Below are 15,754 nucleotides of genomic sequence, written 5' to 3'. Positions count from 1 at the left end.
TATAACCATAAGCAATTAGTAGTGAGAGCCTGCCTTCTTGAAAATCTCTAAAAATTAGACTTTGAAATCTGACTGATGATAATATCAATACAGTAAATAAATTGTTTTGAAAGTACAAAATATTATATTCCTAAATGCAAAATCATAAGCACCAAAAATAAAATTAATATGCTTATAAGACATCAGTCCATATTTCCATTCATTTGCTGGGATAATTCAGTAAGTAATTCAAATAACTTTTAATTAGGATTGACCGGCATACCGCACACTGCGTAACTGCCAATCAATTCCACAACCCACCCTCAAACCGACTGCACCAATACCTGCATTCCATTCAGCCGCCAAATATGTCCAATGTATGCCACGCATGATAGTAGGGGGTTAAGAATTTAGTGGGACACAAAGCAGAAATGGTCCACCAGAGAGCACACGGTTTGCCATTAAATAAGTAAACATATAAATAAGTAAATGATTATAAACGACAGTTCGGTGCAATTAAAGAAACAAAAATCCTATTAAGAATATTCCAGAATAAGGGATATAAAAAGGCAAAACCAGACGTATTGTAAGGTTAGCACTGCATGAGAAAAATGTGTAAGCCAAAGGTCAGAGCTGTAAGAGGCAAGCAGGGAGAGGTCGGTCGATAGGTGGAGGTTTCTAAAAAGACTAGTGGGAAAGTAGGGGCAGAGGAAGGTTGAAGTTACAGTCAAGTGAACGGCACCATTCAGAGAATCAGGACAACGGGAGCACGACATCAGCAGTGGGGCACCCTGAGAGATTCTCTTTTAAATGCTATCCTTCCCCCACAGCCTGCTCACTAGACATTCCGTGGTGCAGGAGAGATTTTAACACATTACTCTGGACCAGACATCCCAAACCCCAATGACCACAGGGGCCAGGCAGGTGAGGAAAATTAACAAAGCAGCTGCCATGTGCACCTGTGTGAAAGGTGGGACCGGTGGGAGACACAGGTGGGGACCAGCCCTGACTGACGTCATATGGAGATGCAGGCCCCACATGGGGCCAAATATTAGGGTTTGTTTTTTTAAGATTTTATTTATTTATTTGACAGAGAGATACAGAGAGAACACAAGGAGACAAAGCAGCAAGCAGTGGGAGAGGGAGAAGCAGGCTCCCCGGGGAGCAGGGAGCCTGATGCAGGACTTGATCTCAGGATCCTGGGATCATGACCTGAGCCAAAAGGCAGACACTTAACAACTGAGCCAACCAGGCGCCCAAATACTTGGGGTTTTTAAAGAGATGCCAGAAGTCTGGATTTTTTTCATATGACACATTCCAATTTTTTTAAAAAACTATGGTGGATCAAATAAATCAAGTTTAGGACTACCATTTTGTAACTTTCCTCCAAAATTTTACTTCTGCTATCTAGGGAGAAAAGATTTCTATTCTTAACTCTTCAGCTGGCTTTACTTTTTAATATACTACCAACACACTATTGCAGACTAAGAAAACAAACCAAAAAACTGTAAGACAATCCATTCCGCTATTACTGACCTTTTTTCTTTAAGCCTAAAAAATTCATATGTATTTTAGGCATGAATAACATTGACTATATTTCTATCTTTCTTCGAGAGGCAAGTTACTTACTACAAAATTGTTGAAACTGATTACTGATAAAGGATGAAGATTAGTGTAAAAAATAGCAGCATTCCTTGCTTTAACTTTTAACTTTTAACTTTGGATAAAAGTGTTTAAGTGAATATCCGGAGCTTGCTGAAATTGCTATAAAAATATCTTTTTCAGGGCACCTGGGTGGCACAGTCCGTTGAACAACCGACTCTTGGTTTTGGCTCAGGTTGTGATCTCAGGGTCATGAGCTCCAACCCCGCATCAGGCTCCACGCTCAGTGGGGAGTCTGCTCAAGATTCTCTCTCCTTCTCACTCTGCCCCTCCTGCTCAGGCATTCTCTCTCTCTCTCAAATAAACAAATAAATCTTTAAAATATATATATATATGTCTTTTTCCACTCTTGTAAACATGCCTTCTGTGAGACTGGTTTCTCTACGAAGGGTGTTATTAAAACAAAACTTTAAACATTTTAGGTAGACATGATGCCTTGTCAGTAGTGTGTCATCTGTCTAACCTGGATTAGATGTGTTCACAAGCAAGAAGCAAACCCACCTGGAGGATAAGAACTATAAATACTGATACACACAGTTTATATTCCGAGTGTGCATCTGGAGACTGCTCTTGCACTTAAAACCATCTGCTTAGTTATAACTGCAGATCAAGAAGGGTATGAATGGGGGGCGCCTGGGTGGCTCAGTGGGTTAAGCCTCTGCCTTCAGCTCAGGTCATGATCTCAGGGTCCCGGGATCTAGTATCTAGTCCTATATCGGGCTCTCTGCTCAGCAGGGAGCCTGCTTCCCCTTCTCTCTGCCTGCCTCTCTGCCTACTTGTGATCTCTCTCTCTCTCTGTCAAATAAATAAAATCTTAAAAAAAGAAAAGAATTTTTTTTAAAAAGGGTATGAATGTAATAACAATTCTCTGTGTTAATTGCTTATTATACAAATACACATTTTCAGACACCTGTATGATTTTCATAACTAGAATTTTCAGAATTTTTTTTCTCTTTTCCTATGTTAGGTTTGTTATTTATTATTGAAATGTCACTTTATGTCTTAAAACTAATAATAAAAGTCTGTACTTTTGTATGTGCCGTTCCTATCTTATTTTTCTAGTAATTCAGAGTAGCAGTCTACAACATACTGGAAATTAAAAAAAAAAACAAAACTGGTCCTTCTCCACAGATAATTTGAGAAATACTGATCTACCCAAGACTGCTAGAAAACAAGCCAGAGTTATTTCAAACCTAATTTCCCTAGGGCTCTATTTTCCAGAACTTCAGGACATGTGGTTTGGTAATAAACAAGGCATTCAGTCACACTGAATCACAGAATAAGAAACGTTTTGTAAGCTAATCTGATCGGGAAGGGCCCAGGTCTTTTAGTAAGGGTCTGTGAAGCTAGGTACAAGCCACATACCTCATTCCTCAAGCTCACTACCTGGTAGCATTTTACGAAATCAAGTCATAAACTAAATTCAGCCAAAAGTACATTAGCAAGAAGGCACCAAGCCTGCCTGGTAGCTCAAGGAAGTCCCATTTTCTTCCTCAGGTACTTACTACTACTCCCTAGGGTAAAAGACGCTCCCAGAAAGACCCAAAGATCTAGATGGCAGGACTGAACCTGGGGCGACTCCCGGGCCTCCCACAGCCCATTCATGCAATTCCCAACCATTTCACAGATAAAAAATTGTTCCTGACATCCCTGAAGCTAATTAAATCCTCCGGTATACGTTTCTCTAACAATATTTGACGTTCTAAGTATCCTGTACTGAAGGTGTTAATTCCTTACTCGGGTGCCTGAAACGATAACAGCCCCTAAGGAAAAAATTAGGCAAGAATCACGCCGTTTATACCAAAGCACTTCCAAAGTAAATTATACACATACAACATAAAGATCTTATTCCAGTAGTTCTACTGAAATAAAGTCTCTGTCTGATGACAGGATGTTGTGGATAAACCTTCAACACTCGCTCATCTCCCATTTCAACAAAGAGCAAAAATTTGGTTTAGGGCCTTTGGCAAGTATCAGTATCCAGCTACAGGAGAATTACATTGTTTCCTTTTCATTGGAATGACTGTGACGGCTACCTTCTCTTAACCCTGTAATAACATAGAGCTACCTTTTAAAATAAATTCCCTTAAGCTAAATAAAGGGTAAACAGAAATATCAGACAATCAATAGTAGAGGCATATGATGTAAAAATGTGTGAAAACTCTTCTGTCCTAAGTTATGAGCCCTCCCAACCGACCACCCCTGCCAACAAGGCCTGGGGCACATAATTTCCCATAATTTCACGTCAAAGCATCCCCCAGGCAATCCTGTAGGATAATCAGTCCTTACTGAAACACTTTTTCCTTTAACACCCCACAGAGAGCATGGGGCTTACAATTCAGACTTCCCTGTTTGTGTCAATCAAATTTTAGCATTAACAAAGGAACGGAAGATAACTTTCATATACATCCAGGAAAAGATGACAGAGACTGAAATCCACTGTATTAACATAGCTATCAAATTGTGGACTTTTTTTTTCCTTTTCTCTATTTTTCAAATTTTCTGTAATGTTGTTACAGGTCTTTTACAATCCAAAAATTTGTGAAAAATAATTAAATGTAACATTAAAAAATACATCTAATAAGCCTGATGTGATGGGAAAGGGCTACTGAAACCAAATTTATAAAACTTAAGTGGTGGTGGCTTGCTTTGCAAGAGGCTTCTGTGCATCACTGTGGAGAAATCCTTTAAAGAGTTCACATTAAGATGCTCCATGGGATTCTTAATTCCTCTGTGCCATACCCCACCCTTCCTCATTAATTTAAAACCCAGCCTTAGCTCAGCACCGTCTGCTTTCTTGTCTGCCTGGGTGTCCCTTCTGTATCTCTGCCTCTCCCAGACAAGCCTCTCTTGTTCATTCCTCACCAGTCTTCCCACAATGCTTGTCCCTCTGTTCCCATGGTATTGGCGTCTGTCTCCACTACTACCACGCACGGTGCCTGAGAATCAAGACATGTCATTTCTCCATGTCCCTAGCACCATTTCCAGATCCTAGCACCCAGAGGGCAGCTCAACCCAATTCTGGCCTCAACACTGGAATTGATTCAATTGATGCCCACTAAAAAAATACAAAAATAAAAAATAAAAATCCAGAGAACAATTTGATATTAATAATGACTACAATGTATTTAAGAGTTTTACATGCATCATCTAAGTTACTAAAACCTTTAGCCCTCTGAGGTATTCATCACCCTCCTGTGCTACAGATGAGACAACAAGGCAGGGAGAGACCACATGGGGTGTCCATGTCCAGTCTCCAAGCTGGAGTCGGTGGTGTGGAGTCAAGCGTGAAACTCCCCCATGCGAAACTGACTTTCCTCCCCACCCAGTTCTACCTTCTCGGGTTTACCAGTAGAACAGATGTTCAAAGCCACTGTCATCAATCTCTCCCACAATTCAGTATCAGGAATGTAACAACTGTACAAATAATAACAATAATAATTTAAAATAAACAGAAAAGAGCACTGGCAGCTTGCTTCATCTATGACATCAACGTGTTCATTTTCTATGTTCTGAGGAATACTTGCACACTTTCTGATTTCTTAACACAGAAGTATAAAATTCCGTAATGAAATCCACTTAGAAGTAGTAATTTATGTTAGCATTCTGTCTCTTTGTCCCTCAGTTCTTGAGATTGGTCCAGTCCATCCCGATGGCAAAAGGCAATAGCGTCTCTGAAACACTAAATCAGAGAAGGATGGACACAGACTCAGACTAAGGCATTTCTGACATTTCCCTTGTTTGGAGGGGTGGGTCACAAGGTATTTAGATGTAAAGGAAAAATAACATTTAAGTAAAAAAAAAAAAAATTGGTAAGATAGAAATTATGGGAATTAGGCATATTTACTTTATATGCTTTTCTATATTTTCTGTATGTCCTACAAGTGAATAAAACTACTATTTTATTAATTAGGGTAGAATTTGTTATGAATTTTTAAGAAGAACTAAGGACCTCCTTTCATCAGTAATCTATAGCACCACTTAATTTAAACAGAACTTCAATATAACCAAGTGTTAGATTACCTGGAATTTACTTTAAAATACCACCGCAGAGCAGTATGAAATGTGTGTGTGGGTTGGTTTTAGTCTCCACCTGGCCATTTACTGAAAAGAACCACACTCCCAGAGGCAGCTGGTTCTCTCTCTTTCCAAATCACACTGGTGGTTTTGTTGTAGTGTTGTAGATGTTAGAGACAAAATTTCATCAATAAAATTAGCAGTGGTTAAGATGAATAAGCTGATTTCTTTCATGAATCTCATGCAAAAGTCTAATGACTAAATGCAATGGGATATTCTGGATTGGATTCTAGAACTGATAAAGGATATTAATGAAAAAAAGTCTGGAGTTAATATTAATACACCAATATTGATTTCTTACTTTTGATAAGTATAAAAACTCTGTATTTGCTTTGCAATTGTTCTATAGATCTCAATTTATTACAAAAATTAAAAATTGAGTGAGCATGGAGAATATGACATTAAAATTGGAAACTTAGGCTTGATTCTTAAAAGCCCTGTGTATAGAAACTGTTGGAAGGAACACGTGTCCACACAACCCAGATAGCTAGCAAAGTCTTCCATATCAAAAAATATGATGTATCTGCCCCCAGGAAAACCTACCACGTAACGTGCACCTGAAGAGCACACGAAAGGAAAGTTAAACATCTTTACAGGCAATGGAACGAAGTCTGAAATTTCTTTCATTATAACCCAGGAAGAAAGTTACTCCTAATTATTGGAGTTTAGAGATATTTGCCAAAACAAATGAACCTATTAGTTGGGCATAACCAGACCCATTTGTAATGTAATACTCAAAAGAGTTTTACAACTGTAGCTTCTAAAGATGAATGTGCATCAGTGGCTCATGGACTAGCGTAAGAGTTAACAAGTCATGATATCTCATGGGTCATGAGATCAAGTTCTCCAGTAGGATCCATGCTCAGCGGGGAATCTGCTTGAAGATTCTCTCTGCCCCTCCCCCCACTCGTGCCCCCACACACATACTCTCTCTCTCTCTCTCAAATAAATAAATCTTTACGTGTGTGTGTGTGTGTGTATGTGTGTGTGTGTGTTTCAAGCTGGCGGCAAACTTCCCATCCATTCCTTCATGCTGCTCATATCCCTACCCAATGGCCATGTGACACATGAACACGGAAGGAGTTCAAGCAAAAAAAAAAAAAAGAGCATCATTCCATTGGCTCTTCACAACAGTGAATATTGATGATGAAGGTGATAGATGATGGCGATTGTACTAGTGGTGATGACTCTATGTTCACCCATATTTCCAAATCATGTGAGCCATTAATTAATAGGTCAATTCTTCCCTCAGTAAATATGATACAACTTTTAAATACATCCCTTTAAATGATTCAACTGCAAAAGTGTGAGATGCATTATCAAGCAATTAATTAAATATTAACACTGGTGCCTAAATTACTGGCAATTGGCTAATGCGTGGAAAACGGAGTCAAATGTATTATTTTTTTATTTACAAAAATTAAATTACATAACAGCAACATTATCACCATCCTGTTCTCTACACAGGAGGTAGAACACACTCAGCCTCTCTCATTTACAAACTGTTTGTTGCCTGAAGCGACCAAAAGCTAGTTCCAAAGTCCGTGCTGAGTGTCTGGAGCAGAAACACAGCAGCTAGAACCCTGGTATACAGGCTTTATAATCCTGGGTTCCACCAACCAGAACATGATGCTCCTTTAAAAAGCAAAACAAAACAAAACAAAACAAAAAAGAAGGCTTTTCTATTGTGCATATCCAAAGCATTGTCCACACATCACTGCTTCATTGTTCTGCCCATTCTTCATGAGAGAAACCACAATTAAATGATGACGCCTTCTTTCCCTTTTTCTAATAAAGGCCAGAGGAGAGAGAGTTCCATGTCCTTACAACTTTTCATTTTCTGGAACTCCAAATTCACTCTTTAATAAATGTTTCATTCAAAGGAATGAGTAAAAACAAAAGAGACCAGTCAAGTATCTGGAAATCCTGTGGCTTTCTCTGATCTGTATTAGTGAAATGCCCCCAAAACTGTTAAATGAAATTTCACTTATCTGTGCGCAGTTGTGGTTACCCAGGACTAGAAAAGTGGTTTGACTAATGAGGGCAATTCTGGCCGTGACAGTAATAGCTTTCTCAGAAGCAGAAATTGGATGAGGGTAAGGGTTATAGCCACACGTAAAAACCAAGCCATAAGGAATCAATGTTCCTACACATAAATAAACTGTAACATTTAAAACAAAAAGAATATACTGGGACTGCCAGAGTAAAACCATCCTACTAAGTAAGTACTCAAGGGCTGTTAGCTTCTGTGGATTCCCCATGTGATGCCAAGAACAATCAAGAAGGTGACTTTGGAAGGGGAAGATGATCATGGATCCAGGAGGAAAAATACTGTCACCGTCACTCTTCACCCTTCAGTAGGTGGCTGAACTTCGTGTCGTAACAGGAACTCAAATAAATTTTTAGTTTAATTATTTATTACAAATGCATTTAAAAGATGTTTTATTCTTACTACAAGGGGGTCAAGGTAGATTCTAGTCCTGCCACTAACTCTGTGTTTCTGGGCAACTTAAAACTGACTTGAATCTCATTTTTTAACCAACCCCACATCCTTTTCTCATCTAGATTACAGCAATAACCTCCTTGCCTCCCAGCCTTCCACGCTGCCCACCCACTCATTCATAGCATTTAAATGAGGACCATCTTTCTCAATTGTAAATTTAATTCCCTTCTTTCTAATGGCTTCAAATTTACCCTTGGATAAATCCTAAATTCCTTAAAATATAGTGAGATGGTATTATATGTGTATGTGTGTGTGTATATATATATTTATATCCTATATTTCCTCCTGGATGCATATATATAGACACATATACACACACATATATATATAAACAGACACATATATATTATATATATATATAAACAGAGACATATATATTATATATAAACAGACACACATATATATAATATATATACAGACACATATATATTATATATACATATAAACAGACACATATTTATTATATATAAACAGACATATATATTATATATATAAACAGACACATATATATATTATATATATATAATATACATATGAACATGAAACTATCAGTTAACAAAGCTCCCTAATCAAGAGTTCACTCCTGCTGGCACTGAAAAGACCCTAGTCAGGTATCCACCCTCTAGAAACTACCCTTCTATGGGATGAAAATAAACTCGTTTTGTTTGAACTACTGTAATTTTTGGTCTCTGTGTCACTGCACCTTAAATTATACCCTATCTAATACTACACCCAGTGATTTTTAGCTCCTTAAATACACCATATTCCCTCTTACCATGGATTCTCTGAGCATGTCCTTCCCTCCACCTGGAACTCTCCCACCTCCTAACCTTCGTCTTGCAAACTCCTACTTCAGTTCCGTCTTCCTTGGAGAGATTATCCCTAACCTTAAGCCTAGGTTCCCTTCCCCTTGACATTCCAACAGCAGACTTCATTCTGACATCCAGCTACCACTTTAGACACCAGCGGTTAATTTATTAGTATAAAGGATGCCTGGAGTTGTTTTTCTTTGGTGAAGTGAATGATAAAAAGAATTTGAGTTCCAGAATGACCTTTACAAATAGAGCTGTCTAAGCTCCCTGGCTTGTCAACCAATTCCAGACAATTCACAGGAGGAAATACATTGGTCTCATTTGAGCAACTGTAATGGGGAGGACTTTGTTATAGGAGCTAAGCTTGTACCATAACAAATGCACTCACCACGTCTGATGGTTTTCAGATCTATGAGGAGCCCATGTCCTTCTCACCTGTAAGTCCTTGCATAGGCTATTCCCTATGACCAGAATATTCTACCACTTCTACTGCTCACCTAGCTAACCATTAGCCTCCAAATCAGAGCATGAAGATCATCTTGGACAAATCCTCCCTAACCTTGAGGGTCCATTAGATCCAACAGAAGATCCTGCACCCCATCGCCATTATCTCAACACATTTTACTGCCCTTTGTTCTGTAATGATCTCCTTCCTTCAAACACTATAAGCTCTTAGCAGACAGAGGCCACTTCTCTGCTGCCCTGGCAGCACTGAGCAGGGGTCTGGCACCTAACACAGGATCCGGGGCACAAACATCCATCTTGACCACAGTGCCATGTTAAAGAGATCTTGTCAACTACCTTATCACTGTCTAGACCTCTCTCCATATTTTATTTTATTTTATTTTACTTCTAGTAACACTAATGAGAAGGAAAGAGGAGATAAAGGGGTTGAGTGAGAAGGAAGGGAAGAGGAAGAAGAGATTAGTTTGGCATAATTTGGCATAGCTTAGTGAACCCACCAGTCTATATTGCTCCCCAAAACATCTTGTTAAGAAAATACGTTCAAAATATTTGGAGTTAAATAGCATATTGTTTCTTTAGCTATAATTTTTTTCAAACCCATAGCATATAATTTACATGACGTGGAAACCAACTAGATGCCTTCTTACTATCTCTTTCTTTACCTTCGATAGAATTTCAGTTGCCTCTTAACTCTGTTTGAAGACCACGACCGGTGTTTCATGAGCATGTTTTATTTCTTCCGGAAGACAGAGACTGGACAGCTGATCTTCTGGTACACAAATAAATTATAATGTTGCAAAAATGTCCAAACTGAAGTCCTTATCCTTTGTAAAGAAACTAAGAAAGACCCCTAAATAGGTTGAGAATTAGCAACCAATGACCTCTACCTACTTCCACAGCTATGTTCCTAAAAGACAAACGTCTGTCACTGATTTGGGATACTCTAGAGCCTCTGTCACAATATGAAGCAGCCCCAACCACCACAGATGAACGTTGCACTTTAAATTATTTTGAATCACAATCAGGGTGCTTGGGTGGCTCAGTGGGTTAAGCAGTTGAATGTCTGACTTTTGATTTCTGCTCAGGTCATGATCTCAGCACCCTGAGACCGACCCCGGTTCAGGCTCTATGCTCCGTGGGGAATCTGCTTGAGATTCTCCCTCTCTCTCTGCACTTCCCCCTGCCTGCTCGCTCTCTTTCTAAAATAAAAAAAATCTTTAAAAAATTATTTTGACTCACGAGCCAAAGGACAACTTGCCTTTTTTTCCCTTACCTTGTATTTCACTTCCCTTTCCATATTCCTGCTTTTCCCCTTACTAATTTTAAGCCTGTAGGACAGAAAAACTCCTATTCTCTAATCTCAACAAAATCATATTTATTCTTATCTGTGGCACAAGAAAAGGAATATACAGATGTTACTTCATTCTTGATTTTCCTTTAACAATGTGTTTAATTAGGCAAGTAGCTCTGTTACTGTCACCTTAAACTACACTGACTCTTTTCTGGCTCAGCTTACCTCACTATAAAACACTATGAGGTCAATGCTAGATTGCAGAATTTAATTAAACGCCTAAGATGAAATCTTTATAACATCTCCAATTCTTGCTCTGCATCAAGAACAAGAAACCAAATTTTGCTTAAGCCTAAAATATGATACTAGCCCTGTAAAAAATGATTATTGGACTTAATCTGTAACTATCTAACCTAGCACATCTATTTTGACAGCAGAGATCATGTGGGCTGAGGGTTTTTTTTTTTTCTGTAACTGCACTCTGATTTACTGTTGCACACTCTTCCCAGAATCCTGATTTTATTTGTTTTTACTGTCAATATGAGTCTGCTAAAAAGTCCCAACTTTGTGTCCTAAACCAAATGAGATCAGCCAATTGGAAAGCAGCATGCACACATTTGAAAATCAGCTATTTATAGCCCTGTTTCCCAGACGTGTTTCCCGACCACAGGAAAGGTTCAGTCTCACTATAAATCAGTCTCCAGTAGGTGTCAGGAGCTCCTGTCCTTGTGCAACAAAAAAATCTTTACTCTGCTTTGTTCTCAATGTATGCAGTTCTTCCCTCCCACACACACACCAAGCCACTCATATGTCAGCATTAATGCAGAGGAATCAATTATTAGTAGCAACATCCTCTTGAAATCTCAATTCAGTGAGTGCAGAACATCAGAGGGAATGTGTTACTTTTCTCCTCTTTAAATAATACATACCAAAGGACCATGGAAGAATCTTTGCAGCCTTGGAAATGAGAACGGGGGGGTTGAAATGATAGTCAAATCCCCTTCTAGAATTCTCTTCTGCCTCACTCCACCAGCCATAAATATCAGATGAGAGGCTGCATATTCTGGTGAATGTAGGCCAGCTGCTGTGACGCAGGAGGGAGATTTGGGCTTTGAGATATAAATTTTTCAAAGAACTAAAAGTAGCTCCCAAGAACCTGCTTAAGACAACCTCAGCCTCCAACAGCATTTTCACAGTCAGTCTGAACTGGGAAACAAGCTGGGGTTCATCTGCCGCCTCCGATGGCTTCACCAGGCTGGAAAGGGTTAACTAGAAGGAATGGGGCACTACTGTGCTTTTCTCGCCACAAAATGTTGAGGGCAAACCATCTTGCTACAAGCTTCAAATACCAAGATCAAATCCTTTTCCACCGCCACATAGTTTGGCACATCTAAATGGGGAAACCTTTTAAATGGCAAACAGTAAATTAGCATAGCAGCTAACTCCTCAACTAACTAGTCTTCTTCAGAATTTGCACAACAAAATGACTAGGAAGCAAACAAATTGTCAACACAACTCTTCTTCCACTGCTAAAAAAGCTACCCCTAAAAAGCCATATTTAAAGCTTCAGGCCTCATTTCTTGCAGCACTCCCAGAAGAGGGAAAACAGATTTCCCAGTTTGTGAAAATCAGTGCTGCTTTCAGCAAGTTGGTAAAGACTTCCACTGCAGAAACATAAAATCAGGATCATACTAAAATAGAAAGGGTTGGTCCTTACCACCAATGCGAGACATACAGACTGTTCAGCATGCTGGCTTTGTTATTTAAGAGCTGCTTCCAACGTGGTGCAGAGGAAAGGACAAGATTCCAAATGCATCAATGTTTAGAAATTTTATATTGTTCCCCATCACATTCACATGCCACAGGCAGAGTCTGGGTGCCTCTGCTGCAATGCCTTTCATAATGCACTAGATGATCTGCTAAGACAAATTACAAGACAATTTAATTAGAAGACTTAGCCCCTAACCATATACCTTTCTAGGTCTGTCTCTGGCAAACTCAACCCTAAATGTATATCTAAAAGCCCTGGCTATCTCCACACCACGCCCTCCACCAACCTCACCCCATTCCCCACCACCTCCCCTATCTCTAAACGCTACAGTCACTTTGGAAATGCAGAGACGATGTGAGTTCAAGCAGCAAAAGTCAGAGAAAGTACAAACAGCTTAGACTAGACATCTTTTTTATTGTCCCTTCACTTTCGTTCAGACAGTCTGAAATTGCTCATTTCATGATGATACATTGCCTCAGATGTCATCAATTAAAGATTTGAGTCAACAAGCATTACTTGTTTAAAAAAAAACAACCTTCAGGGGAACCACTACACTATGGAGAATTGAATCAGACTGCTTTCCACTCTAAAAGTTTATCAGAGAACAGCTACAGAGGGAAGAAATGGATGAATGAGGCTTAATAATCTGGGAGCACTTTAGAACAATCTGGAAAGGTAAAGTGGGCTGTCAGGAACCATATGGCATCCTAAAAACTCAAGCTCCCTTTTTCTAAATGACCAGTGTCGGCTACGGAGGACAGAAGGAATAAATTAACGGTGAACAGTTCTTGCTGAAGGTAACCTGGTAAACACGCGGTCGCTTCTGGAGAATATTCCCGGACCCTCCAGCTTATCCAGTTCTGAGTTGATGAGTTTCTTGGTGCACCTCGGTGCATGGCTTGCCACTGTGAACTGTGGCAGCTGTGGCAGCATTCTGTATAAGGGACTACTGCCAGGGCCACGGGACCACAAGTGAGAGCTGCACTGGAAAAATCAGGAATGTCCGTGGGCACTTGCTTTCCAGAATGTGTCTAAAGCCCATAAACCTTAAAAGCTGGCAGACTTGGCCTCACAAAATCTCAGCTGCCCCCATCAACTTCTAGAATTCTTCTACTGATAAGCAGAAAGAGAAGCAAAAAATACGTAGTAACTTCTTGAAAACTATTAATCTTGCTCTTTGGTGCCTAGAACCCCTCCGAGGACTCACCTCCAGATGGAAGGGGAAAAGATTACACATCTCAAAAAGCTACATGGCAAACGATCTTTAGAAAGCACATAATCCAACTTTCTGGGCTAGAAGCTGAGAGCTATGGGGACAGTCACCCCCCATATAATCTGCCAAATGGCCACTGTGCTTATGAATAAAGCGACCACCGATCCACCAAGTTACAAGTCCTGACTTCCACCTCAGTGGTGGTGCTGGGGGGAAGGCGGCGGCAACCCCAGCTGAGCAAGCCCAGAGCTCCCCACGTACCACCCACCTCGCGTGTGGGGGACACACAGTACTAATCTCATCGCCGGATCACCCGACTTCAAATACGGAGACCAAGAAAGGTGGGTCTCGTAGAAGCAAAGGAGTGGGCAAAAACCAATTCCTCTGTTCCATTTTGCCTAAAGTCACTCCCGTCCTAGGCAGAAGAAAGGAAACTGTTCCTCCTGACCTCCCTCCATGTCAGAAGCCTCTGGCTCCCAGGAAACACTTCCCGTTAGCACATAGGGCAGATCAGTTTCACAGGAGAACCTGACCACCATGACGGAATTTCCAGGAAAATGTGCTCCGAGACATAAACAAAAACAAAAAGCACCTTGTACATTGGGACACCTGTTTAGAATCTGAGAATGTGCTGTGTATGTATGGGGACACGGTGAGAAGTGAGAAAAATGAAAGCCTGACTCTTAACTGTGGAGAACAAAATGGCAGTTCCCGGAGGAGAGCTGGGTGGCGGGACTGGTGAAAGGGGACGGAGATTAAGGAGCACTGACCACGATGAGCACCGAGCAGCATACGGAACTGCTCAAGTCATGATGTTGTACACCTGAAACTAACATAACACTGTCTGTTAACTATACTGAAGTTGAAATTTAAAAAAAAAAACTTAAAAAAAGAGAGAGCGAGAGAGAGAGAATGAAAGCCTCTGGATGGAAGGCAACAGATCCGAAAGGAATTCAAACATCCGATCCAGAGACCAGCTAGCTAAATCCAAAGGTTTATAATTCAGTTGAAGCTGGCGATCAGGAGATGGCAGAGCTCTTGGCCTGCCGGGCAGACCAGACAGGGCACAGATGATTGGGATTATGGAAAGGCTTCTCGTAAAACCAGGGACAGCATGAACCAGGCTGGAAAACAGGCCAGGCCGAGGTGTGGCTGAACAGCACTCAGGAGCCTAACAGAGACCGTGGACAATGGTAGTCGCTTCTCTGCCCTACAGAGAGCCTTCCCCGTATCCTCCTTACCCCGTTCCACAGAGTGACTGGTCCTTAGTGTGTCTCAACTGCTCATGATAAAGACAAACAAGGGAAATGAGAAAGGCGCCAGTGGTTGTCGAATCTTAAAGCATCTATGACCACTTGGAGAGTTTGTTTAAAATTCAGAATCCCCAGCCCTACCCCAAGAGACTCTAATGCAGGCGGTTCCGGATGCGCTCTGGCAAACAATGAATGACTGTGAGGGCAATAAAAAGGGTAATTTGCTGGTCAGGACAGCAGCTCCAGATTTGCTCTGACAGCATACAGAGCACCGTGCACACTCTGCACTCCACAGAGAGGTTCCTGCAAAGGAGTTCGGAAGCACCGCCCACAGTACGTCGACAGGAGAGTCAGGGCTCCCATCTGAGCACCCTTCTATTGGGGCAATCACCTTGGAGGCCAGTGAATCAGACTTAGCCAGTGCCCCACCATGCCCACTAAGGAGTTTTGTTGTTTTCTTTTAAAAAATGACTTGTCCTGAGGCACCTGGGTGGCTCAGTCTGGTAAGTGTCTGACTCTTGATTTCGGCTCAGGTCATGATCTCAGGGTCATGAGATCAAGCCTGCATCAGGCTCCGCACTCAGCAGGGAGCCTGCTTGAGACTCTCTCTCTCCCTCTCCGTCTGCCCCTCCCCTTCCCTGAAATAAACAAATAAATCTGGTTGAAAACTCTGAGTTTGTAAAACTATGCAAAGTGTCATGAGCCAACACGTTCTGACACTCCTGCTT

The 15,754-nt window shown here is 40.7% G+C and overlaps 1 protein-coding gene across 2 annotated transcripts in view; it reads right to left on the bottom strand.

The window, feature by feature from the left end:
* The window catches only part of HECW2 (HECT, C2 and WW domain containing E3 ubiquitin protein ligase 2), a 352,056-nt gene that overhangs the window by 293,502 nt on the left and 42,800 nt on the right, over positions 1–15,754 (bottom strand). Inside the window, exon 1 of one of the 2 annotated variants that reach the window (XM_032860184.1) lies at positions 12,507–12,609. The exons of the other annotated variant lie outside the window; for it this stretch is intronic. The gene's annotated coding sequence lies outside the window, so the exon portion shown is untranslated. Of the gene's footprint in view, positions 1–12,506; positions 12,610–15,754 lie in introns of those variants that run through there. 2 annotated transcript variants of the gene reach the window in all.

Source organism: Lontra canadensis, unplaced genomic scaffold, assembly GCF_010015895.1.
Source record: "Lontra canadensis isolate GAN:19392208 unplaced genomic scaffold, GSC_riverotter_1.0 scaffold18, whole genome shotgun sequence".
In the NCBI taxonomy this organism is placed as follows: domain Eukaryota; kingdom Metazoa; phylum Chordata; class Mammalia; order Carnivora; family Mustelidae; genus Lontra; species Lontra canadensis.
This window is presented reverse-complemented; position numbering and strand designations above follow the sequence as displayed.